The sequence below is a fragment of the Lagenorhynchus albirostris genome, chromosome 13 (genome assembly GCF_949774975.1).
Source record: "Lagenorhynchus albirostris chromosome 13, mLagAlb1.1, whole genome shotgun sequence".
NCBI lineage: Eukaryota > Metazoa > Chordata > Mammalia > Artiodactyla > Delphinidae > Lagenorhynchus > Lagenorhynchus albirostris.
Window position 1 is genome coordinate 3,731,513 of NC_083107.1, and position 25,399 is coordinate 3,756,911.

Below are 25,399 nucleotides of genomic sequence, written 5' to 3' on the forward strand. Positions count from 1 at the left end.
GGAAAACATAGGCAGAACACTCTATGACATAAATCACAGCAAGGTCCTTTTTGACCCACCTGCTAGAGAAATGGAAATAAAAACAAAAATAAACAAATGGGACATGAAGAAACTTCAAAGCGTTTGCACAGCAAAGGAAACCATAAACAATATGAAAAGACAACCCTCAGAATGGGAGAAAATATTTGCAAATGAAACAACTGACAAAGGATTAATCTCCAAAATTTACAAGCAGTTCATGCAGCTCAATATCAAAACAACAAACAACCCAATCCAAAAATGGACAGACGACCTAAATAGACATTTCTCCAAAGAAGATATACAGATTACCAACAAACACATGAAAGAATGCTCAGCATCATTAATCATTAGAGAAATGCAAATCAAAACTACAATGTGGTATCATCTCACAGTGGTCAGAATGACCATGATCAAAAACTCTACAAACAATAAATGCTGGAGAGGGTGTGGAGAAAAGGGAACCCTCTTGCACTGTTGGTGGGAATGCAAATTGATACAGCCACTATGGAGAACAGTATGGAAATTCCTTAAAGAACTAAAAATAGAACTACCATACAACCCAGCAATCTCACTACTGGGCATATACCCTGAGAAAACCATAATTCAAAAAGAGTCATGTACCACAATGTTCATTGCAGCTCTATTTACAATAGACAGGACATGGAAGCAACCTAAGTGTCCATCAACAGATGAATGGATAAAGAAGATTTGGCACATATATACAATGGAATATTACTCAGCCATAAAAAGAAATGAAATTGAGTTATTTGTAGTGAGGTGGATGGACCCAGAGTCTGTCATACACAGTGAAGTAAGTCAGAAAGAGAAAAACAAATACCATATGCTAACACATATATATGGAATCTAAAAAAAAAAAAAAAGGTCATGAAGAGCCTATGGGCAAGACAGAAATAAAGATGCAGACCTACTAGAGAATTGACTTGAGGATATGGGGAAGGGGAAGGGTAAGCTGGGACAAAGTGAGAGAGAGTGGCATGGGCATATATACACAAACAAATGTAAAATAGACAGCTAGTGGGAAGCAGCTGCACAGGGAGATCAGCTCCATACTTTGTGACCACCTAGAGGGGTGGGATAGGGAGGGTGGGAGGGAGGGAGACACAAGAGGGAAGAGATATGGGGATATATGTATATGTGTAACTGGTTAACTTTGTTATAAAGCATAAACTGACACACCATTGTAAAGCAATTATACTCCAATAAAGATGTTTAAAAAAAAAGGAAGAAGAAGAGCAGCAAAATAAATTAAAAAAAAAAAAAAGGAAACCATGAAAGAGAATGTGGGCTATGCAAAAAAGGTAGGAGGTAAAGGGTTTCAAGATATGGATCTTGGAGAAAGTCAAGAGCTAATAGACCCCCACATCAGAATTAACAGAAGATGACTTGATGGAGATGAGGACTTTGAAACCAGTGCCAGGTGATGAGAAAAAAGACAGAAGAAGAAGCATCTCCTGGAAACAAGTTGACATCAGACAATATGGCAGAAGGGTTCCGATTATTATTCAAGACTGCTTTTGACTTCTTCTACAATGTGGACCCTTCTATGATCTGAACACTGAAACTGAAGCAAATGACGGAAGCAGGATTGGTAGCCTGTAGAAACATTTTTAGAGAAATGAAAATGCAAATAAGTCAGACAGAAATTATGATGTATTTCAGTAATGTTCACCAAGTGTACCTGCCTCTCCTGCCTCACCCTCACCCTCCTCCACCTCTGCCACTCTGAGACAGCAAGGCCAACCCCTCCTCTTCATCCTTTTCCTCAGCCTACTCAGCATGAACACGATGAGGATGAAGACATAACCAAATGATTAAGTAATCTTCCAGTTTTGAACCTACTGAGAGAAGTCAAAAGATAAGTTAGATGGAAATAGGGTACTACTTTGGAGAATGTACCTTCAAATATGAAAAACAATGAGCTTCCTAATTACCCCAGAAAAAGACAGACTTTGTGCCCTCAGTCACTAATAGTGCAGGACAACTGTAACTTCCCCTCATGGGGCAAAACTGGCGTCTATGAAATATATGGCTGAGGCAGCAGACCAGGTTGTGTACTCACCACAATCAGGTAGATCATAAAAAGAGAAGAGGCTGCACCACATAAGCCCACCTCATTTCTCAAAGTCATCAAATAGATCATTCCACGCTAAGACATGGAGTAGGGATCTGCACATAACCAGGGGCATTTAGAGAAAATATCTCATCTTGGAAATCACAAGAGAAGACAAAGTATTCTAACCCCAGGAAGTTGCTCTTACCCATGGCCACATTCTAGACCTGCAAAAGCATATAACTGCCAAATTTTGGAAATCTTAAATTTGAATACTTCCCTCTCAGATCACTGATTTCTGCCCTTTCAGACGTCTTACTGCGTACATGTCAGTCACTTGAATCCTCCACTATCTTGCTGGGTCACCAACCCCTATTGATCTCACTCACTTCCTTCTAAGTCTATATCACTAAACTAATCACCCAGAGCACATGATCTTCTAAACCTTTTCCTTTGTAATTTGGGGGGATGAATTGGAGAACGTAGCTGGAATCAGTCTATGAAAGGACAAAAATGACACAAGGAATTAAATTTTATTGTGTGGACGTTGGGGAAACCTTTGCAAGTTTTTGTGTTGGGGAGTGACAAACTTTTCACTCATGTTACTGAACTGATGGAAGTCTAAAATAAAGATGGAAAAGGCAGAATGTTGAAATCTGTGGAAGTGGATGGGAGGCAATGTATAGATAAAATGGAGATGAAGTAGACCTGAACAGAAGCTATGGGTAGGGCAGTGGTGAAAAGAACACAGAATGAGAAATTACAGAGTCAATAGGACCTGGATATACAGTGAACTTGAGAGTAGGAGATATCAAAGATGACCACTAGTGTCTAAGATAGTACCTACCACATGAGCACTAACACGAATGTGGGTTGAATGTGATAAAGTATTTGTAATCAATAGTTTACAGGAGTCAATTAACATTGACAGCCTCCAGAACAAATGCAGCCTCCACAAACAAATGCAGCTTCCAGAAACAAAGGCAGCCCTCATTGACACCGAGGCCAGACTTCTAATTTGTCGAATTTTAAAATAATAAACCTATGTTGTTTTAATCCAGTTACTTTGTGGTAATTTTATGCAGCAGCAATATAAAATGAACACAACTGTATAATAAGAAATTAGACACAGCTGAAAATTGAATCTATGTATTGGAAAGTTGATTTGAGGCAAACATTCTAAGAATGATAGATAAAACAAATAAAAATCTTGGTCCGTAATGGAAAAACCGCAGGACATCAAAGACTGAGTGTGCCATTCATAAGTATTTAACAAAAGATCACTAAGGGATGAGCTATTTAAAAAAAAGAAAAGAAACTGACCACAGAAGCAAGACATTGGATACCAAAAGAAAACACTCAGAAAGAAATTGGTAAACCTGTAGATAATTTTAAATAAATAACATTAAAAATAACATAACAAATAAAGGTATCTGGAAATTACAATGCAGTTAGTGTTCTAAAATCTTTTTGTAGTTCAGGATCTGGAAGTAAGTAATCAAAAGTCTATATCTTAATATGTAAAGTATGATTCAAAGTTTATGGGAAACAATGAAAAGGTTATATATATGGTGTATATATAATATGCTACTTTTTCACTTATTTGTTTATTCTCTGTATCCCCCTACTAGAATGATAGGAGGACATATTTTTGATCTTACTTACTTACTACTTACCGTCATATTCCCGGAACTTAGAAGAGGGTATGGAACATTGTAAGTGATGATTACTAAGTGTAGAATTAGCTAAATAGATTGTATATCTTTTAAACCAGCAAGAAAGGGAGAGAGATAAAATTTAATTTCAAGAGAAAGCAGGAAAAATAAGAAAGAAGGAAAGAAAATGCATGGGGGAAAACATAAGATGATAAAAATTCAGAGATTAACACTTGGGTAAAATAAATTCCCAATATGCAGTTTAAAAGAGACACCCATAGTGAAGATATCCAGCTGATATACAACAAGAGAAGGCACCTTTTCAGTGGTTGAAATCTATTTTTAAGGTCCAGTTGTTCACTGTGTTTGGCCAGGAGGTATGCCACATTGGTTCTTAATATTTGAATATTTTTCTTGCAGCGCACCTAAAGGCTAAAAATAGAGGGGTAGGAAATACTAACCTAAAACATGCAGAAACAACCATTTTAATCTGAGAAAAAACCTGTACATTTTAGCAACGTGATTGTGCAATGCCCAACGATAAAACATCTGATTCTGTAAGAAGACCTAAAAAATCCTGAATCTGAATATAATAATATAAACACAACAGATATAAAATATAACATTAGAGAACTGTAAAAATAAAAAGTGGACAAAATTACAGTGCAAAGTTTAATTTTGCTAAAATTTGCTAACTTTAATTAGCAAAGTTTAGGTCCTGTAATTTCAGCTCAGCCCCAACTATCTTTAGTAATCATATGTTCATAATTCAGCAACTACATATTACATGGTGAATAACATTTTCCCAAATTTCTCTTTCTCTCAAAATAACAATTTAAAACAGAAACTAAAATTTATTTTGTATGACCTGTTACTAATCAAGTTACATCTACTTTTCTTTCCAAAGACGATCTACTTATTCTTCAAAATATGTGTACTATTTCATTAAAGATCAGTGTTTTCTTCTCTAAGATGGTGATATGAAGACTCTTAGTACTCAGATGCCAAAGAACTGAAAAAGTTTCAAAGTAAATATTTCGGCAAATGAGCCATATGTCCCTAGGTTAAAGGACAATGAGAAAGTCTTAATCAGTCATATGGTTTTCGGCACTTATCCTGATAAATGGCAGGTCAAGGAGGGTTGTGTTTAATAGTATATTCCTCAATGAAATGCCACTTTTTCCTCAATGTGTCCTCTGTGCAAGCTAATTAAAATCATGTTTTGCTGCACTGTCAGCACAGCAAGTTGCTGACTTTCTTGTCTCTCCACATGGTACAAAAAACGAATGCTGGCATGTGATACACCTGAGCTCGTAAAGGGTCCTTGACATGTAATATAGTGCATGCTTTTTTGCAATCCACACTTATAGCATCTTCCTTCTCCCTTATGCATTATTACCATCCACTTATATTACATGCAGATAGAAGTTAAATAAGTTGAAAAGACATGGCTACTGCTTTGTTTCCCAAATCCAGAGAAACAATTCCTACCTTATTAAACACTCCTGAGTCTCTCAGATGCACTCAATGGAAATTAGGGTGGTGTCACACTGCTGTACATTTTTAACTACTATTAGAAGACTATGCTTGATAAATACCACTTAGTCCCTCAAATCATAAAAGTAATATCTGAAAAGGAATTTCAGTGAGTTAAAGCATATACTATAAATGTGTGTAAAAGCAGTGTTAATAATCACCCCTCCCTTCTCACATATTTTCCATTTGAACAATGAAACCAATGGTAAGAATTTTTTGTATTTGCTTGCACAATGTTCTTCTTGCAGAAAATACATGGTTAATAAATAAATGGTTTAAGAGTTTGTCGTAATGAAGCTTTCTTGCTTCTCATCAACTATGAATATAACTCAATTGACAGATGATTTTCCATTCTATGCTATATCACAAAGACTAATATAATACTTGTGTGAGTCTATGTGATGATCTACAGGGTATAACACCTGAATGATGTGGACAGAAAGACACATGAGTAAATAAAAATAAATAGAGATGATTTGTAATTATACAAATGTTACTTGGAGCCCTTTATCTCAATTGTTATAGAAAGTTATTACACCAGGGGCCAGTAATTGTGGGAGTCATTTTAGAATTCTCCCTGTCACATAGTTCTTTCATAATCTGGTCCCAACTTACATTTGAAAATTCACTATCATTTACTCACTTCCCTAAATCTATGGTTTGCAAAGTGTGTTCCCTGGACCTGAAGCAGTGGCATAATCTGAGAGTTGTTGGAAATGCAATTCTGAAACCCACCTCAAACTTACTGGATCAGAAACTCTAGGATGAGAACCCGAAATTGACATTTTTAATAAACCCTACACGTGGTTTTGATACACCCTAAATTTAAGAACAACTTCCCTAGGTCTTGTCAGATTTTAATATGCATAAGAATCACCTCGGAATTATGAAAAAGAGATTCCTTTCCCCACTGCCATAGACTGGATTCAGCAGAACTGAGGTTGGGCCTGAGAATTTGCATTTCTAACACTTTCTCTGGTGATGTCATGCTCTTGGTTCATGCACACACTTTGTATATTACCGTACCAGAAAATCAAAGGGACCTCCTCCCAGAAATAGCACTTCCCAGGGTTTTGACTTTGATCATTCCATCCTTTCTGTCTCAGAATGTCCCTTTCATAACTTGTCCACTTATGAAATCTTATTTACTCCTTAACACCCATTTCCAAAACCACCTCTCTTTCCCAGGAAAATGTACACACCCTTCCCATTCCTCTATTTCCCCAAGATTTTGTGTACACATCAATGATAGCACCCATTGCATTGTAATGATTTAAATATCTCACTTTTCCACTAAACCTATGCATTTCCTACCTTAGCTCTAATAAGTTTGAACACATTTGGCCCCCAAAATGTTTGTTGAATTAATATATGTATGAATTAGTGCGTGTCAGGCAAAAGAAAATTAACCTTATATGTATTCATGAAAAACATTTTCTTCTGTGTTGTTTATATTATCACAATATTTGAGAAATTAAATGTATGACAATGCACTTGTGTTTGTGCAGCTTCATTAATAATAAACATAGCCAAATTTGTGGATGACTGAATGCCTGACTGGTTAGATAACCTAAAACTTGTCATTAGTAATCTTACCGCATGTGGCAACAAGGGCTCGAAATGCTACTGTAATTCCATTAAAATAAGAGAGGCTAATGTTTGAATAACTAAAATAGGAGAGAGATTACATTGAAAGGCAACTTCTTAAGAATCATTACTAGTCAATTTGCAAAAAGAACTACTAGGAAACTCCTCGATATTTTTCCCTTATAATTCCCACAAAATAAACTGGTATTTGAGTGGAAGGTGGATAGGATCTGTAGCTCACATTCATGCAAATTCAAGTCAATTCATGCCTTAGCTTAAAATGTCTTGCCATTTCACAAGTGGTAACATTCCCTTGAATTTTAGGTTCATTGTGCATAATGTCATTATAGTTATCAAATCAAGCATTAGAATAAGCACAGGTTGCTGATAATATTGTATACTTGAGCCTTATGAGAATTAATAATCAGGATATTTTATATTTCTTTAGCCTTCTTTTTATGACAACTTATGTTTATAATGAAATTATGATTTATACTTTTTGGCAACATGTCTCATTTCCAAGCCTTTAAAACGGATTAAATACATATGGCAAAAATTGCAAAAAGAGTAGGAAAGAGTTTGTAATGATAAACACATACTATTGCACTGATGTATTGTTCATCACACAATTTTTGAGCACCTACCTTCCATTAGGTACTGGACACATAAAGATGACTAACATATAGTTTTTGAGTGACTCCAGCTACATACGTTAGGCATTGCTGGGTAACAAACCACAGTAGAACTTAGTGGCTTAAAAGAACCGCCTTTATTTCTCACAAGTCCTTGGGTTCATCTGGTTGGTCCCATTGTCTCCCCTGTGTTCCCCATGCTTCTGAGATTGGCTACATGTCACATGGTCAATGCCATGGCCAGTGTGTGGGACAGAACTCCCCACCCAAAATGGGGGAGTGAAGAACAGAGGCCATGAATGCAGTCAGTCTACCTTATTAATAAATGAGATTTAGGTAGGTAGTAATGGTGGGAAGGATACTGAGTGGTTTCCTAGGCAAAGCTAGTCATGTGTACAGAGACTTGAAGGCAAGATTAAGCACTTGAGTTTGAAACAATTTGATGTGGCTAAAGTGTAGGATGTATGCTGAAGGGTGTAGGGTTGAGGTAGCAGGTGGAGAAAGACTGGGAAGTTACTATACAGCTTGAGGAGTGTGTTCTCCACCCCATAACACGCAATGAGGAGTAATAAGAGGAGACATACAACTTAGGATGCTAGATGGGGCCGGTGCAGCGTAGGAAGCTAGGTGGGGCAGGTGGAGGGTTTGCAGGGGTGAATCTAAATTCCTGAAGACACTTAGAGAGCAATTTAAATATTCTGACCAGAGACGATGAACACCTGAATGAAGCCAGTGGCTATAAGTAAGAGCAGTGAGAACACTGGAGATACGTTTAGGAAATCATTGTCAATCTTACATCTGGCTCAAAATTTTTATAGGGCCCCAAAGCAGACTACTGAACAAGAAGTGGACATACTAGGTAAAAACTACAGGAATTTTCATCTTGAAGGAAAGAAGAGTTTGGGCATGATAGCTTGAGGTATAAGCCGTATCTGCTAGCTTCTATGAACTTGGTTCTTTAATATCTGCTCTACATGTCTATGTTGGACATGCCTTGTGTTGGACTACCTGAAAATATACCCGAGTCACCTTGCCTTGGCCTCCTGCCTCCCCTATTGCCCTCCCCTGATTCCTCTGGAAGAGTCATTCTCCCGGGATGCACTTCTTAAATACAAACCAACCAATCCAGAGCCCATACGCCAACCACACCCTTTATTGGGCTCCCACGCTCTGGGCAGCTATGCGCCTGCCTTAAGCACCCCAGGGCCTGCCTGGTCTGAGAAACCTGGTTCAGCCCCTGCATCCCAGAGCCCTCTGACATCATTCAAACTAGCCAATCCTGAACCTGCTCATTCTGCCTCACAGTTCATTCCCTCACATGGAAAACACACTAAAGGCTCTTGACTTCAGTTTCCCCTTCTCTCTTTTGCCTCGTGACTAACCCTCCTGTTTCCCTGCAGGGCCCCCCATGCACAGGGTGCTCTTCTTCTCTAAAACCTATGCAAAATAAACCATCTTTTAATGGCAATAGTGTCTTGATCTGTTGTCCTTACTCTACCTCAAATTTTCTATTAATATACTATATTTTTTCCCTTAGCCAATATGGCAGGGTTTTTTTTCCTTTTTCAAATCTTTTTAAATTGAATGAAAGGTCCTTTAAATTCTATAGTGCTTTACAACTTTCAAAAGTTTCACACACATGATTTCATATAATTCCATAATAACCTTTTTTTTCCTACCCCTATTGCCCCTTCCCCCTTCCCTCTCCACACTGTTAACCACTAGTTTGTTCTCTGTATCTGTGAGTCTGTTTCTTTTTTGGTTTATTCACTAGTTTGTTGTATTTTTTACATTCCACATATAAGTGATTTCATATAGTATTTGTCTTTCTCTGCCTGACCTATCTCACTTAGCATAATGCCCTCCAAGTCCATCCATGTTGCTGCAAATGGCAAAATTTCATTCTTTTTTATGGCTGAATATTACTCCATTGTGTATATATGTACCACATCTTTACCCATTCATCTGTTGATTAACACTTAAGTTGCTTCCATACCTTGGCAATTGTAAATAATGCTGCTATGAACATTGGGGTGCATGTATCTGTTCGAATTAGTGTTTTTGGTTTTTTCAGATGGAATGGAAGTACTGGGTTATACGGTAGTTCTACTGTTAGTTTTTTGATAAACCTCCATACTGTTTTTCACAATAACTGCATGAATTTACATTCCCACCAACAGTGTACCCACCAACAGAGGATGTAGGGAAAAGGTTTCCTTTTCCCTACATCTTTTCCAACATTTGTTACTTGTAAACTTTTTGATGATAACCATTCTGACCAGTGTGAGTGACATCTCACTGTGGTTTTGATTTGCATTTGCCTGATGATTAGCGATGTTGAGCATCTTTTCAAGTGTCTGTTGGCAATCTGCATTTCCTCTTTGGAAAAATGTCTATTCAGTTCTGCCCATATTTTAATTGGGTTGTTTGGATTTTTGACATTGAGTTGTATGAGCCATTTATAAATGTTAGATATTAACCCCTTATCAGTCATATCATTTGCAGATATCTTTTCCCATTCAGTAGGTTGTCTTTTCATTGTGTCAATGATTTCCTTTGCTGTGCTAAAGCTTTTAAGTTTCATGAAGTCCCTTTTTTATTTTTGCTTTTATTTCCTTTAGGAGACAGATCTCAAAAACATATTGCTGTGATTTATGTCAAAGAGTGTCCTCCCTATGTTTTCCTGTAGGAGTTTTATAGTATCCGGTCTTAATTTTAGGTCTTTAATCCATCCTAAAACTGTTGAATAAAAGATCACGCTGAGGAAAGGATTTTTTACTCTTGCTTTTATTTTAAATTGTGGCCAATGTGAGCTTAGTGAAAGACTTGGTGGTGACAGAAAGTGCAGAGCTGGAAAGGAAGTGAAATAGTTAATAACCACAAGTTCTTAAAAGATTCAAAAAAAAATGGGAGGAACAAATAACTTTTGGTCAAGGGGAGCAATTTCTCATGAAAAAGATAATTTTGAAGGTAGAACGCGAAAGTATATTTAGTAAATTCGGGACTGCTGACCTCCATTTCTTGTGGAGCAGGAAGCAGAGACATCTGGTGAGCATGTGGAAGGTGCCTGAGGAAACTTGGAAGCATCGCAGTGGTGAATAGAAGCAAAGGGGAGCTGCCAGATACAGGGAGGGCTGGACCCAGGGGAGGTCTGACAGGACTCATCCAAGTTTGGTGGACCACAGGCTTTCTGTGGGCCTAATGCTCATTGAAAACCCTTTGTAAAACTGATCCGTATCGTGGCTGCTGGGCTGCTGTCTGCCTCAGCAAATCAGTCTGACTAATTAATGAGTAGGCATTATTCTGTCCATAATGGAGTTAGCCAAGGGACAGGGTATGTATGAAGTCTCATTTCACCAGTGGCAGGCTTCCCAGTTGAGCATCTCAGAATCACTATTCTGAGCCCATACACCCACTTTAAATTGAAAATGGCATTGTTAACGCATGTCTGGGATGTGTTGAATTTTACAAATAAATAACGCAACAAGACTTTGGCAGGGATGAAGCAAACAGAAGCCGGGACGCTGGCTCCCTGAAACCCTCGGCTCTGAGTTTCCACATCCCCGCAGACTCCTGGTCTCCCCCTCTCTCCCTCTGGTAACTCCACAGAGGCCTTGTCTGGCTGCTTCTGCTCCAGCACCCAGTATATTGCCAGACTTTAAGAGCTGCGTCTGCTCTTCTGTGACAGCTTCTCTGATCCTGTTCAGGTGGGAATTAATCTCTCCTCTCGACTTCCATGTGGCTGTGCTTCCACCTCTTAATCAGTTACAGAGTGCTCTCTTGTAGTAGAATTGTTTGTCTACCTCCCTAGTTGGTATGCAAGATCTAAGAAAAAGATGGGATTGAGAATCATGAAGGTCACTGGTGCTAAGTCTCCAGAAAACACTTTCGGAGATCCTGTTTGACTGTTGTTCGACTACAGTGAAGAGCACAGGACTTCACTCACTGCATGTGCCTGGTTTATTTTAGAGGGAAGTATATTCCACAATGAGAGTGATGCAATAATTCTGTACTTCATCCTAGTGCTATCTGTACATTCAATTACTTGGTTCATTTTCCTCTGAGTGAAGTCTAGACTCAAGTTTTTAAAGTTTTGTTGAATTAATTTTATTGAAGTGTGATTTGTATACTTTGTAAGTTTATGCATTGCATCCATTTAAAGTGTATACTTTGAAGATTTTTTAGCAGAAATATACACCCATGTAAACATAGACACAATCAAGATATAGACTTTTTCCATCGCCTGTAAAAATGCTCTCTTTCTACTTGGAACTGTGTGACTCCATCCATCCCAAGCCCAGAAAACCACCGATCTGCTTTTTGTCATGATAAATCAGCTTGAATTTTTCTACAATTTTATATAAATAGAATTATACTGCATGTAGTCTTTTCTGTCTTCCTTCTTTTACTCCCTTAATGGTTTTGAAATTGGTCTTTATTACAGTGTGTAGCCGTTGTCCATTCCTATTTATTTCTAAGTAGTAGTCTACCCTACAGATATACCTCGGCTTATTCATTCATCTCTTGGTAAACATTTAGATTAGTTCTAGTTTTTGACTATGGTGAATAATGTTGTTCTTAACACTGATATACAAGTACTGATATTTGTGTGGACACATGTTCTTACATCTCTTGGACAGATACCTAGGGGTACTCCTAGGACTGTATAGTAGGTATACATATTTAAAATTTTCAAACACTTGCTAACAATTCTCCAAAATAGTTGTGCCATTTTATATTCCTACCAGCCGTATATGTGTGCTTCAGCCGCTTCACACCCTCACCAAAACTTGGTATTTTGAATCTTTTTAAATATTACCCTTCTAGTGGATAATTAGAGATAGCTCATTGTAGTTTTAATTTTCATTGGCCTGATTCCTAATGGTATTTTCACATGTTCAATGGACATTTGTATATTTTCTTTTGTGAAGTCTTTCTCTCATTTTATTATTGGTTGTTTTTAACCCTCTACTATTGAGTTATGAGTTACTTTATACATTCTGGACACAATTTTTTTTGTCTGATATATGTGTTGCAAGTATTTTCTCCTAATCCATTATTTGAACTTTCATTTCTAATGATGCTTTTTGAAAAGCAAAAATTATTAATTTTGATCAAATTAAATGTACTGTATTTAATTCATTCTTTTTGTGTTCTATCTAGGAATCTTTTCATTCTCCAAGTTAGCAAGAATTTCTCATTTCTCTTCTATTAGAGGTTTTATGAATTAAACTTTTACATTTAGATCTCTGGTATATTTTGAGTTATATCTGTGTGTTCTATGAGATAATGGTCAAGTCTCTTTTATTTTTCTGTATGGATATCCAGTAGTTTCCACACCATTTATTAAAAAGTCTTTCCTTTCCCCATTGAATTGCCTTGTTGGCTTTGTCAAAAATTAATTGACCATGTATGAGTGTATCTATTTCTGGAATCTCAATTCTGTTTCATTAACCTATATATCTATTTTAGTGTGCAAATCATGCTGCCTTAATTGCGGTAATCTTATAGTAATTCTTAAAATCAGGTAGTTTATTAGTCCTTCAAATTTATTTTAATGATTTAGCTGTTCAGATCGTTTCTACTATTATATAAATGTTAGAATCAGCTTATCCATTTCCATAAAATGCATAGTGGTAGTTTGCATGTGACAGCCTGAAATCTATATATAAATTTGGGGACAATAGGCACCTAACAATAATGAATCTATCAATCCATAAACATAGTTTGTTACTTCATTAATTTATGCCTTCTTTAATTTCTCTCAGCAATGTTATATAGTTTTTAGTGATGCTACCTTGTATATCTTTTCTTACTCATTCTGAGAATTTTTTAGTTTTTACACAGAATTGTAAATGTGATTGTTTTTTAAGTTTAACTTTTCTAAATGTTAGTTGTTAGCATATAAAAATATACCTGATTATTCATACTTCTTAATCTGCTTCCCTTCTAAATTTTACTCATTAGTTCTAGAGTTGAAATAAGACTTTCTATGTAAACAATCTTGTCATCTACAAATAGACGTAGCTTTATTTCTTCCTTTCTCTTCTTTACATCTTTAATTTCTTTTCTCTTGCTTTATTGTACTAATTAAGACTCCAGTAAAATATCAAACAAGAATGGTGAAAGTACACATCTTTGTCTGGTTCCCAAACTTAGCAGAAAAGTTTCAATATTTCACTACTGAGCATGTTGAAAGTTGTAGATTTTTCTTAGATACTCTTTATCAGTTGAGGATGTTTCTTTCTGTTCCAAGTTTGAAAACGTTTATAACTGTTTTTTTTAAATCATGAATTGGTGTTGAACTTGTCAAATCTTTTTTTCTACTTCACTTGAAATGATAATATGATTATTCCCTTTTTTAAAAAACGTGATGAATTTATTGATTATTTTAAAGTTAAACCATAACAAGTTACCCCAAAAGGGAGTACCTTAGCACAACAGATATTTAATATCTCCTAATTTTTGTGGATCAGGAACTCAGCCACTTCTTAGGTAGGTGTCTCAGGCCCAGGATCTCTCATGAGGATTCAGTCAACCTATTGTTTGAGACTGTGGTCTCATCTGAAGATGCAACTGCAGGAAGATTTCTTCCGAAGCTCAGTCACGTGGGCCGCTATGCATCATGGGCTATTGGGCTAAAGGCTCAATTTCTCACTGGCTGTTGATTTCCATAGGACTGCCTCATGATATGAAAAGGTGAAATAGTGAGTAGTCCAAGTGAGAGAACTGCAAGATAAAAACCGTAGTCTTTTTAGTAGCCGTGAATCACTAAGTCCAGCCCACACTCAATAGGAGGTGATTTTAAGAACATGAATACCAGGCTACAGACATCACCAGGAATCACCTCAAAGCCTGCCTACAACACTTTGTCTTTTGTGCCTCTTTCCTCCTTGGCTGACTTCTTTTGGATTAGATCAAAAGTTTTTTTTTTAGAATTTAATTTTGATTTACCTATTCTCTTTTTAGCTATATCACTTTCATTATTTTTTAATTTGGATACTCCATAAACAATCTTCACTCTTTACATCATACTTAGAATTTATGTGTATTACTTATTTAAATGTAGAATCATTGATAACATATATTTTGATTTACCTCAGCTCATCATTTTTATGCTAAAATGTTATGTTATATATAAAAAACTCTATAAGACAATGTTAACCTTTTTTTTAAACAAGTCATGTGTATTTAAAAGGAATTATTGGACCATATTCTTTTATTTTTTATGGTATATTTGCCATTTTTTAAATTCCTGAAGATTTGAATTTTCCACTCGTATCATTTCCTTTCATTTTGAAGAACTTAGTATATTTTGTATTGATGGTGGGCTGGCCATAACTACGTTAGTTTTCTTTTATCTTAAAGTGCTTTTATTTCACCTTTATTCTGAAAGAATACTTTGTTTTGGCTACTGTGGGCATCATTTGAGGTATTGATTTTTTTTTTCTTTCAGCACTTTAAAAATGCCTTTACATTATCTTTGGCCTCCATAGTTTCTGATAAAAAGTCTGACATCTTTGAAATTAGTTTTGCCTTTTAAATAATGTGTCATTTTTCTCTGGAAGCTTTCAAGAGTTTCTCTTTATCTTTTCTTTTCACTAGATTGACTGTAAAAGTGAGGTTTGCTCCTCAATCTGGATACGGTATTATTTACGGACCCTATAGAGCTCTAAAGCACTAATAAAATTAAAAATGGAGTACAGTAGGGGCTTCCATAGTGGCACAGTGTTTGAGAGTCCGCCTGCCGATGCAGGGAACACGGGTTCGTGCCCTGGTCCGGGAAGGTCCCACATGCCGCGGAGCGGCTGGGCCCATGGGCCATGGCTGCTGAGCCTGCGCGTCCGGAGCCTGTGCTCCACAACAGGAGAGGTCACAACAGTGAGAGGCCCGCGTACCACAAAAAAAAAAAAAAAAAAAGGAGTACAGTAAAATGTGCAGCTAAAGATTTGGGGAAAGGTACCACCTCTATAAGCATCCTTTCTTACAGCTGCAATTACATCATGTCTTTTGGCTTTCTGCATCCCTACCCAACATGTCCCAATATATATACAGACCTATAGACCCAACTGCAAGGACACATACCTGTCTCCACGGGTCAATACAATCCAGTCTTTAGCTAAGACAGTTTTTAGGAGCTCTGCACTCTCACCTCTGGTCTCAGCAGGCAGAGATTCTTACCTCTGCTTGCCATGAACCCTGTACCAGCTCCAGCACAACTGAGTCTACTGATGACAAATGCTACTAGAATCTAAAATGTGAGTAAGACCCATAGGCAGACTTTCATGCAAATTGGATTAACTTCTAAGACCATGAACCTTATTAAGCATGTATGTAAGAAGTTTGGAGTAAACACTTTTAAGACTTAATATTGTGTTCATGGAAAGGCAGTCAGTAGCTGAAAATTCATCAAAAGAAGGTAGTGACACTTCAAAATCAATACCCATAATGGGATCCTCCTTCCAACTGAAATTAAATGCAGGAATGGTTTGTATGTTTACCAAGATTATACAGTCTTGGCTTTTTGAGGTGACAGCAGATGGTCCAGATAAGAAGTGGCAGGACTAAGTGCAGGCAACCAGCATCTCATCTCAAACTCTCTTAACCATGATATCTATGAATTTATGCTTAACTGAGCGATGGGGGAAAAATCATGTATAGTCTTAGGGCAAGTCAGGGTGACTGTACCCTGTACTTCTCAAGAGTAATTAAATCTTAAACATTTTATCTATCTCACATTTTTAAAAAGGGTGTGCATTTCTACTTTTCTTGAAATGTCACCCATCAAAAAATGTCACTTACACATGCTTGTACTCTTTCATTTAGTTTTAGATACTTTGTGACTTGGCTTAGATCATTTTTATTTCTTATTTCCAAGCTTCAGATCCTTAGCCAAGTAAGCATCAGTGCTGACTTTATTTTCCAAATTCTATCATTCTTTAAATATCATTTAGGATTATTTCCAGGACTTCATGGATTTTCATGTTTTTCTCCTTTGTTTTTCACTCAGAATACTGGTAGTGTATTGTCCACATTGTTTTTAGTTTCAAACATATTTTGGGTAATTTAAACGTGAAACCTGATTTCAGATAATCATATGTCTCGAGTAAGAAAGGAATATAAGAGAATATTTAGACAGCACACTCTTTTCAAAGAGATGAAAAATAATTTTTAAAGAAATATTCTAGTATCACCTACCTGGTTAATAAATAACATTCATTCTTAATGGTTCTTAAAAAATAAAATGTGGTTAACTCATGCTTATCTTTCCAAATAAATTCAGGTTATTTTTAAAAAGCATTGGATATTCTGTCCTGAAAAGAAATTGTCCCTGCCTCTTTCAAGTTATTTAATTCATGGCAACTCATTAGAAAAAAAAGTATTCAATCATTTTTGTATTTTATGATTTCATTGCTATATTATTTTCTTTGTACAACGTAAACTAAATGTATTGCTGTTTCTACTTTAGTGTCAGACCAAATACTGGGGAGATATTCTGCTACCCTCAGAAGTTATATACACAGCATTTCATGGCAGAATATTGAGAATAAAGCTTTAAATCAGGATAATAAAGGTGAATGATCAATTTTTCAGGTATTGATTGTAATACATGGAGGGAGTCAAAGCAAAAGCCAATGAATTGATAGATTAATGAACTTTCTATTGCTAGATAGGGTGCCAAGAAAAGAAAGAAAGAAAGAAAAGTCCCTTTTCTTTAAGTGAGAAAATTACAAGTAAGGAAGAACTAGAAATAAAGAGGAAGTCATTTGAATAAATGCATTTTCTTTTTAAGACATTTAAAATAAATTAAGACGCTTTTAGCCTTTGGATATTTCCAAAGCGAAAGGAATCTAAGTTCAAAACTGTCTCAGCTGACCTTACATTACTTACATTTAAGTCACTGGGAGTGACAGTGCCATTGAAGGAGAAGTCAAGAGCACGATTAATTGTATCTTGATTCTAGTCAACAAGAAGCAGCAGGGTTTTCTAGAAGACTTCAACCACCATCTCCTTGATCTGAATGCTGCTCTCTCCAGAAATCCAGTTATTAGCAGCTGAATAACTGGAAACTAACTGACAAATCCTTTTAACTAAAGTAGCCTTTCAGATGTAAAGAGTATTCTGAAACTAACTCTTATATTTACATTTTTCTTCAACAGATAGTTGGAGTTATCAAATACATTGTAATCATCATGAGAATGTTTGCTATTAGTTCTAGCAAAAGTATACATGAGGAATTGCTTATTTATATGGATAGAGAGATAATAATAGAGTGAGAAAAAGAGATAATGAATTACAGTGAGAACTTGATTAATGTTCTACCTCATCTGCTTCATCCTCTCCATCCCCACTGTCAGTGTTCTTGTAGGGGCCCTCACACACCGCTCCTGAAATAAAGCCAGAGCTCCGAAAGATGGTCTATTGCTTCTCCTCCTGTGCTTCCAGGTTAATCTTCAGAAAGCCAAGTTAAAAGTAATAAAAATAACAACCATGGGGTTTCCCTGGTGGCGCAGTGGCTGAGAGTCCGTCTGCCGATGCAGGGGACGCGGGTTCGCGTCCCGGTCCGGGAAGATCCCACATGCCGTGGAATGGCTGGGCCCGTGAGCCATGGCCGCGGAGCCTGCGCGTCCGGAGCCTGTGCTCCGCAACGGGAGAGGCCACGACAGTGAGAGGCCCGCGTACCGCAAAAAATAAAAATAAAAAAAAATAACAACCATAATGCTTTTCCATTTCTTATAGGAAAAATATCCTTAAATCATTAGCTTGACATTCAAAGCCCTGAATCCATTTCTTTACAGCATTATTTCCCATTCCTACCTCCCATGCCTATGATTCACCCAAAGTTACACTCACTGTTTCCCAAACACACTTCTGCGTCTTTGTTTACAGGAATTCCCTACTGACTTGCTATGCTTGTCCCCTGATCTTTGTAGCCCAGATTGAGCCAGAAAACAAAAAAGAAAAAAAACTCTCTCCTCTGAAATCCCTTAGAACTTTACCTGTACATCTTTTAATTCCGCACTTATCATTTTCTACCTCTTGTTATGTTAATTTAGGTGTTCAGGACCCAGGCATAGTGCATTAATTCCCTACAGCACTTCCTGTGGGGCTTCGTAGATGAAAAACTCTCAAAACCTAATTGGTGAATGAGTAAATAAACCAATTTCCTAATCTGAAGACTTTTCCCCCTAACTATCCTTGCTGTTAGTGGAAATTGTGAATGAGAGATTGAAGGACAGTGAGGAAATTGGTATTGAAAGCTGGAAAAAAAAATAAACTCTGCTATATAGCAGAGGAAATTTTGGCATCACTGTTGTTTGCAGCAATGAGGTAGAGCAAAAATATACATAAGGGACCTACGTGTTTGGCTAAGGAAATTTCAGGTAGCGTGTGGAAAAGGCCAAAATACTTCTCGTAGCTGCATGTGATAAAACATGGATAAAGAGAGGTGAGGAAAAATAAAGTGAATTTTACATTTTCAAGTAGAATTCAGAGGATATATATAAAGGAGCAAAGACTTGCTGGTTTCTAAAGTAAAACTCTTGGTCATCCTTGGTTTCTTCTACCGGGAAAATTTTCTGGACTCAGGGAAAACATCCAGTCCAGGGTCTACTAGAATAGCATGGTCACAGGGTGAAGCTCTGTGGCTTTAAATCCCTTTATTGAGACTTCAGAAAGATAAGTGTGCTTTCCTAGTGGAAACTGAAAGATTCTTAAGGATGTGTCTCTAAGACCCTCTCTACCAGGCATAAAGACCTCTCTGGATTTTAATGACATGTTTTGTAGACACTTTGAACTAGAAAAAATGCTTCAAAGTATATTAAATACAGCATTCTGACACTCAGCCCAAGTTGTAGAAAAGCCTATCTTGAAAAGAAACATTCCTTTGACTTTTGTCTAGCAGAGAGGATTATAATTTGATACATACAAAGGTGACAAAGTTTTTAAAGGTATTTTATCAGCTTGGTTTAAAAGGGACAGCCGCAGTTCCACCTGCAGAGACTTTGGGACTCAACCTTCTAGAGTAGAAATCAGGTTGGAGAAAACTACACAGTTGTAAACATAGGTCATTTCTTACAGAAATGGAGAAATTACTTAAGACGGTAAACCCAAGATCCCAGAAGATAGATCCCATGAACCATGGGGAACCATTTTCAGAGACTCAGATTAAGTCCTAGGCAAGAACATGGACATATGTTTCTGGCTAACTTTCAGACCTTTTATGGACCAGTGAGCACTTGATACCTCCCATACCCACTTTTAAAAATATGAGTATTGGGCTTCCCTGGTGGCACAGTGGTTGAGAGTCCGCCTGCCGATGCAGGGGACACGGGTTCGTGCCCCGGTCCGGGAAGACCCCACATGCTGCCGAGCGGCTGGGCCCGTGAGCCATGGCCGCTGAGCCTGCACGTCCAGAGCCTGTGCTCTGCAACAGGAGAGGCCACAACAGTGAGAGGCCCGCGTACCACAGAAAAAAAAATAGCTTATTTTAGCTTACGATTGCCATACTAGTCCACTCAATTCTTGTACCAATTTTAAAACATTATGTGATCACACATAGTCATTTTATTTTGCCTGTATCTTGAAATAGTTTGGTATTAGGAATCATTCTAGGAAGTGTTTCATTCTTATTCATTACTACTTATCATTTACTATCAATTATGCCATAAAAGACTAAATAAGAAGAAAATGGAAGAATGTTGGAATCTTCTGGAAGGATGATGCCATACTGAATAAATCATCATTTTTCAGTTTTATATGGGGTGGGCTGAACTATTGTATGATCTTTTGAGAAGATATAAAAGGAATCTGAAGACACTGTAAATGCATAGTGCATTCTTAGCTTTCATTGAACACAACTTAAAATTTTTCATTTTCTGTACACAATGTTAAAAACAAAGTTTGTAGATGAGGACCTTTCACAATTAGACAAATCAAAGGATGAAGGCAAAGAGACAGTGAACAGCACTCCAGACTCTAATGATGATGATGCAATTGATCTCAAAAGAGCAATCTTAGACTATGATTCCTCAGAGGATGATATCCTAGATACATTTTCTTAAACTGAAGAATAGATAAGGAAACTGTATATTTCTAAAGCTAGAAATGAATTATGATATTCTCATCCAGTTAACCATTCAAAAAGAAAGATTTTATCATGCAGTATTTTACAACAAGAACCTGGATTATCTTATTTTGCTAAAAGGACTTGTGACAATATCTGTTCTGATATCTGTAGTGAATCAAAATTTGCACGATGCAAGGGGATCTGCTAAGATTAAGTTGTTATTAAAATAGTTAATAATGTTCTTTTGACTATAATTTCATTCTTCTGTAAATTATTGCAAATACAAAGACAATATACTACCTCTAAAAAAGTCTGCAGATGTAAGTGGCAAATAGGGATGTCAATTTTTCCTGGTATACTGTTTCAAAACAATGTAAAGAAAATTAAAGATTGAGGAAATCTTACAATCATTTTTCTTAAATAATTTTTCCAATTAAGAAATTTCTCTTACACCATGCTTCAGGGGAAGTTGGACACCTACAGTGAAGGAAAACACAGTAACTCTTAAAGAGCCTGTTATCTGTGTTAGAAGGTCAAGCTCTTTTGTATCACCAAATAGTGTTGTACATAAACATCCCTTTAGTTGCCAAGAGAGAAAAATCTCCATTCCCTTGTCTTCATGACTACTGTCAAGCACATATTCTTTTAAAATTAATATAAATAATATACTATAAATAATGAGACAAATTGTCCATATCTATTTTGATCATTTAGGAATAAAATGTGGCTACAGAATTCTATGTACTGAAATTATACTTTATTCATAACCTTATGATTATTATAGCATTTTTAATAGACTCATCACAATTTTGGCTTATATTAAAGTCTTAATCAGCTTTAACACTGATGGATTTCATATGTGGATGCTGCCAAGGCTGATTCCTCTCTTCTTGTACATGTACAATTTTTTTAATGTGAAAGAGAGAATTTACAATATCTCTATTAAATTCAAGTACATCAATTTGCATGAGTTTCCAGCCAATCAGGATCCTCTGTATAATTTGATTGGCAAGGGCCAGAGAGATCGTTTTCATGTCTGAGTCCCAATATTTATTTTTATTCCTATCTAAGATTTTCTGTGAAAAGAGCATACTTAACTAGATAAATAACATAACAGAAAAAAATTGATTAACCATCAAGTATACATTGTTTACCCAAATGAAAATATGTAGTTAAGCTATATCAGTTGGGCCCACATTGGAGTGGATCATCCTGAATTCCAACTTGAATCTAAATCTTTTGGGGTTTTTGCGTACGCGGGCCTCTCACTGTTGTGGCCTCTCCCATTGCGGAGCACAGGCTCCGGACGCGCAGGCTCAGCGGCCATGGCTCACGGGCCCAGCCGCTCGGCGGCATGTGGGATCTTCCCGGACTGGGGCACGAACCCGTGTCTGCTGCATCGGCAAGCAGACTCTCAACCACTGCACCACCAAGGAAGCCCGAATCTAAATCTTCGTACATGTATAATTGAATTGAGAGAATGATCACGCGGTCATGTCTACAAAGCCTAGACAAAGATGTCTTCTCCTTATATCTAAGAGCTTCTGGAGGCAAAAGAGAGGATAAGAAATAGCCCTTCACATGAACGTTGGAGATGAGCAGATATATGGAAATTGTGTACTATCCACTGAAATTTTCCTTAAACCTTTAACTGATCTTAAAAATAAAGCTTATTAATTTAAAATAATAATAATTGTATAATGTATATTTTAAAATAACCATTAAGAATATGGGTATGCAAACAACAGATGGAAAATATTCACAGTACGTATATTTGACAAAGTGTTATTTTTGGAACAAGTAAAGCATGCTTACATAATCTTCAAACCAATCAACCCAGTAAAAACAAGCAAAATATCAGACACAAGACAGAAGATATATTCAATAGCACATAGCCAATAGCAAAAGAAAAAGCATTCAACATAATGAGTCATCAGAGAAATGCAAATCTAAAACCACACAGATGCCATTAGCATAGCTGAAATAACACTGACAACACTAAATACTGGCAAAGATTTAGAGCAACTGGATTGCTGGTGGGAGTATGAAAGGCACAACAAGGTCAGAAAACTCTTTTGGCAGATTTGTGTCTATTCATACAATAACTGTGATCTGGAATAAAAAAGGAAAAATATACAAACAAAACCTTCAGAGATATATGAGTGAATCTCATAAAACATTGTTTTGCAGAAACAGTCAGACATATGCACAGCAATTATATATTGTATGATTCCATTTGCATGGTGTTGAAGAAGATGCAAAATTTCTTGCTGATTGTGGAAGTCAGAAATGATTCCATTAGATGTGTTGGGGAATGGCAGGAATTGACTGGGAGGAATCAAGAGAAAAGTTCCTGGGTAACGGAAATGTTCTGCTTCTTGTTTGGGTTCAATTATTCAATTATTAAAGTTACCAAGTCTACAACTTTAAAATCTTAAAGTCACCAAATTTACAAATTTAACAATTCACTAAACAGAAAGATTTGTGCGATTTATTTTACGTGATGTATACCTCAGTACAAATATTTTTTATTCACAATATGTGTAAATCAAACCATTATGCTGAACACTTTAACCTTATACAGTGATGCATGTCATTATTTATTTATTTATTTTTAATAGATCTTTATTGGAGTATAATTGCTTCACAATACTGTGTTAGTTTCTGCTGTATAACAAAGTGAATCAGCTATATATCACACATATATCCTCATATACCCTCCCTCTTGCGTCTCCCTCTCACCCTCCCTATCCCACCCCTCTAGGTGGTCACAAAGCACTGAGCTGATCTCCCTGTGCTATGCGGCTGCTTCCCACTAGCTATTTTACATTTGGTAGTGTATACATGTCCATGCTACTCTCACTTCACCCCAGCTTCCCCCTCTCCATACCGTGTCCTCAAGTCCATTCTCTATGTCTACGTCTTTATTCTTGCCCTGCCATGTCAATTATTTACTAATAAAACTAGGAAAAAGTACATGCTGAAATAATCTTGCAACTCACAAAAAATGTTTCAAAGTTGCATTTCTTTGAAAAGGGTCTTATTGTGCTGGGCTGTTTAACAATTTATGGGCTGATGTCCAAACAAAGCATGGATTATCCCTGTAGATAATACAATTCAGCATTATGTGATTAAACTGTGTATCATATTATTTTTCCATAGACTGTGGTCACACTAGCAAGGGTGCTGGGAGACCTGACACCTGGTAATTGCATGATTCCACCGAATCCAATGATGAATCCCTGGAACTGGTTACATTTGTTACTTAGGTATGAAGTACAGAGTTAGCACGAGCTGTATGATTCTTGTAAATATTTTTCTATCATTATGACTTTAAAATGTGAACTACCAAGAAATATCCTAGCTCCATGCTCTCAGGCAAAAAAAAAAAATGTATACACTCTTTGTGAGGCTTAAGGATCCCATTTTTGTGGAAGTTTAAAGAAATTCATAGTAAAATAAATGTATCATACACATAATTATTATAATGTTAATAATAGAAAACATAGTATCCTGAATCCTGAATCCATATCTGTAGAGTTACCCATGAGTCTTGACAGTTTGGTATAAGGTATAAAGAACTAACCTAAGCAGAATGATGATTGGTAACGTTGAGATTATTATTTTTTCTTTACTTTATAAGACACAAATGTGACAGGAATGAGCAAAGCAGTGATATTCTGCTGTGATAACCTTCAATAATACGTGAAGTCATTCCCTCTATTTCTATGTATATCCTATTTGAGAAAAATCTATAAAATTATTGCCATATGAAAGCTTTAAGCTCTCATTTATGCCTTTTTCATTTGACTTCTACAAGAAATCCAGCTTTTGAAATCAACATTGTTCTTTTCTTATTTTTGACCTGTATTGTTTAAAGCTTAGACACATTGAAAAATAAAAAGCTGTTTTTCCAGAATGCTTAATGGATTTTTAATAAACATTGGCCAGTGGGCTGCATGCTAAAATTTAGATTTGTTTTCCTAAGGACCCATTTTGATATTTAAGTTGTATGCATGTGTTGCAATTAAAAACATCCTTCCCTTTAACATTTTTATGTTCATGTTTCTCTACTTTCACAGTGTTTACATACTCTTATTCTTTACCCAGCTCTCACCTGAAACTGTGGTCAGGTTGTCCTTAGAATACACACCTAAAACATTCTTATCTCTCTGTAACAGTGTCTGATCACACTCCATACATCTCCTTTATCTTTTGACCCTGATTAGCCCCTTACAAATAATGGAAGAGACCAAATCTTACCTTAGGAATCATTGTAAAATGCATAAATTAGATTAGTAGTATTCTCTAGGAAACTTAGAGCAACAAGCAGATTAGGGAAACAATGTGGAAGAGGAGTACACTAACCAATATGTGAAATTCGCATATCAGTGTAATTTCATTTTTAATGAAAAATTACCATAAATGCTCTAATGGTCAATGATTGATATTTTTACTCTAGAATTGTCAAATAGGTTTAATTCACAGAGGAGCCACCCAGATTTTTGAATAGGCTGTAATTGTGAATTACTCTTATTTTCTATTTGAGGAAAATCAGTTTCCCTTACATTTTTAGGTGAAAAATGAAAGAAGGAAAGAAACAAAGAAAAGAAAAAGGGAGTTGACATTACTTGTACAACTAATGGAGGTCAGACATTGTATTCAATTCCCTTTATTCCCATAAGATCCCAGTGAAATAGTTATGGTTATCTACATGTCATATCTGCAAAAATTGAAGTTTAAAGGTAAGTCTAAAATCACATGTGGCAGGCAAAGCTGAAAATTGACACCTAGCCATTCTGATGCCAAAAGTTATGTTCTTGTCATG